The following is a 3585-nucleotide window of genomic DNA, read 5'->3' as shown; positions in this document are numbered from 1 at the left end:
TATCTTGATCTACTCTTGTCAAACCAAGTAGTGGGATTTGAGCGTTGCTCTTATAACGCACCCACGATCTCAAAGTGCGCAAGTTTTTTTAGGCGCTAACGGAACACGAACCACTGAATTTCGGGCACGCTAATCAAGCTCGGCCCACCATCCCATTTACACTGTATGTTACCCCGTGATGTTGTTTACATTTAATTGCGTTTGTAATCCGTTTAGTTATGGTAGAAAAGATAAATAAAAAGTCGTAAATATAAACGGAAGAGTGGAATTATCATCACTAATCTAACTGCTTGGAAGGCCTGGCATGGCTTGATGGTTAGAACGCTGGATTCGCAACCTGAGGGTCACGGGTTCCAATCTCTATCACCGAATATGTTCGCCCTTTCAGCTGTGGAGACGCTATAATGTGAGGGTCAATCTCAGTATTCGTTGATAAAAGAGTTGGCGAATGGTGGCGATGACTAGTTGCCTTCCCTATAATCTATCGCAGCTAGAATAAGAACGGCTTTTGTAGATATCCCACGAGTAGGTTTGTGCGAAATTCAAACCAACCAAGTTTTTAAAATAGACATCTTTGTATAGTTAAGCATGAAAACATTACTAAATGAAACATAAGCATGGAATTTTAGATGACTGTGACTGTATATATTATTAGTCTATTTGAGTGGAAAACTGATGGTCTGTTCTTTCGGATTATTCTGAGATGCCCAGCTTTTGCATTGTGGTACACACGTACACTTTGTGTCATACAATACTTTAGCGAGTAGTAATGGAAACTTAGGTTAACATTTTGTGTAAGACATTCCCTGGTATCTGTTAGTCCCGATTTTGTGTCAGACATTCCCTGGCATTTCTAACCAAAAACACTTTACATCACCAAATTTCACCACTACTTAGTCGGTGGGTGGCGTTGACTAGCTGCTTTCCCTCTAGTCTATCACTACTAAATTAAGAACGGCTAACGCAGATAGCCCTCGAGTAGCTTTGCGCGAAATTCAAGACAAGACAAGATGAAAAAGTAGAAACAACGGGTGTATGTTAGTAGTAAAAATATGGTATAAAATATATATATGGCTGGTAATGAGGGAATAACAACACCATATGTGGGTAATAATATATTATAAAACATACATATCTCGCAATCACGGAATAACAACAACGGATACTGTCATTAGTAAATAAGTGTAGTGTAGAACATATGTATTTGGTGATGTAGCTTTGAGCGAAATTCAAAACCAAACCAAACTAATTGCTTGAAAAAAGCGCATTACATGTTTCTCTGCAGATATATTGAAATATAAGCAATTAGCTTTCTACTTCAATCTGACAATACTCTCAAAATTAGATTTTTGAACACAATTTGTTATAGCTCAAAATTGATAAGTTAAATATAACAAACATCTCACATGTAAAAGGAGTTAATTACTTAGTTAGTTAGTATTTTTCAAACTAGAGTATAACGTATTTATTTATTTATGAGTATGAGCAAACCTCAAAGCTGCAATCGGAATATGTCTAGCTAAGCCAAATACTTATTGGTAAAAGTATATATAAATAAGATAAGTTGATTATCGAAGTTTAATTCGCAAGACTATTTAGTAGAGTTGGAGTTAAGATGGATGTTTATAATAATGTATGATGTATAATGTTCATCGTCTGGAAGTATATCTTGTTCAAAATATTCTTTATCGGAGTTTAAGTAAAGGATCAGAATGAAGCCCGAAACATCATCTATATAAGAACCAAGAAAAAGGACATGCAGACAACATTGATGTCCTCAATATAACATGATAGAATGATTTTATTATTGTGAATGTACTGCACTTTTAAATAATCACAGACTGAAAATAATAAAATAACTCTGCTGAGATTATAAATTAAAAACTAGTGAATGATATGACACTTGATTTATCTACATGGTTCTCCAAAAACTCTGTCAAATATTTCCGTTTTGAAACTTCTCTTTGCCCAAGACCGTAAATCAAGAGTAGCAAAGTCTAAAATCATCGTCCACTGTATGTTTGTCCCCAGGTGGGACAGGGATAAGTCTACAGACTTTCAACGCTAAAATCTGGGGTTCGATTTCCCGCGGTGGACACAGCCTGAGGTGGCTTTGTTTCAAACCCAAACAACCACTGTCGTGATGAAACGATAAGTTGTACTTGTTTATTTCCATATTAAATAAACATTAATTTGACTATTTAACTAATAGAACTGCCATCTAAAAAACGAAAACAATGCGTTAAGACGAGACTTTTTAATACAAGTATACTTTCCTCAATAAAGTTCAAACTAAGGTTCAGTGAAAGCAACAAAATCAAGTAATTAGAGCTTACATATAATAAGCTGGTTTTTAGAGAAGCTAAGGCTTAGCATATATCTTTTCGGTTAACAAGTTGAGGAAACGAGTCAGCTGCTTTGACTTTTTAGCTCTGTATTCAATCATTTATATTACATCTCAATACCATGGAATGAAATACTGCAGTTACTTACTGGTAAACCTAAAATACATCGAAAATAATTCAAAATTCATGTAATTTTTCTTTTCTGATGCTTACAGGATGAAAAGGCTGGACTCGTAATTATTGAAATCATGGGTAATAATAATAATCAGTAGAATTACCAGCCCATATAAATAATAATCAGTAGAATTACCAGCCCATATAAATAATAATCTGTGTATTGTGAATAAAGTAGAACTCATTGGAAATATTAGCCAACATGACTTCGAGTATGCAAGTTGATCTTATGTTGAGAAGTTCTGTGAGCTTCTCTAGTGTATTGACTTACTTTGATACAATGGAGGAGCCGAGATATGATGGAAACAAGCGATATTGATGTAAAACTTACGTGACATCCTACGTTTACCTTACTTTATTTATTTTATCTTTTCCTGTTACCAAATTTAATTTATAATGTTTATCTGTTTGTAGCTCCTTTTGGATGGGTAAGAGATCAAATTCGTTTTAGCTTATTGAACTCCATTCGTTATATTACGCAAGGTTGTAAAGTTACTTGATGTCAGTATAGCAAAATGGATCGAATGTGTCACCAAAAGAGTAAAATGAAGTAGACTGTAAACTTTAACTTGTATTACTTGTATTAGTTATTGTAGTTTTCTTTTGTATTACTTGTATTAGTTATTGTAGTTTTCTTGTATTAGTTATTGTAGTTTTCTTTTGTATTACTTGTATTAGTTATTGTAGTTTTTTTGTATTACTTGTATTAGTTATTGTAGTTTTTGTACTACTTGTAATAGTTATTGTAGTTTTTTTGTATTACTTGTATTAGTTATTGTAGTTTTTTGTACTACTTGTATTAGTTATTGTAGTTTTTTGTATTACTTGTATTAGTTATTGTAGTTTTCTTGTATTACTTGTATTAGTTATTGTAGTTTTCTTTTGTATTACTTGTATTAGTTATTGCAGTTTTTTGTATTACTTGTATTAGTTATTGTAGTTTTTTTTGTACTACTTGTATTAGTTATTGTAGTTTTCTTGTATTACTTGTATTAGTTATTGTAGTTTTCTTGTATTACTTGTATTAGTTATTGTAGTTTTCTTGTATTAGTTATTGTGGTTTTCC

This window comes from Limulus polyphemus, unplaced genomic scaffold (genome assembly GCF_000517525.1).
Source record: "Limulus polyphemus unplaced genomic scaffold, Limulus_polyphemus-2.1.2 Scaffold377, whole genome shotgun sequence".
Classification (NCBI taxonomy): Eukaryota; Metazoa; Arthropoda; class Merostomata; order Xiphosura; family Limulidae; genus Limulus; species Limulus polyphemus.
The sequence above is the reverse complement of the archived record's forward strand: the minus strand, read 5'-3'. Positions refer to the sequence as shown.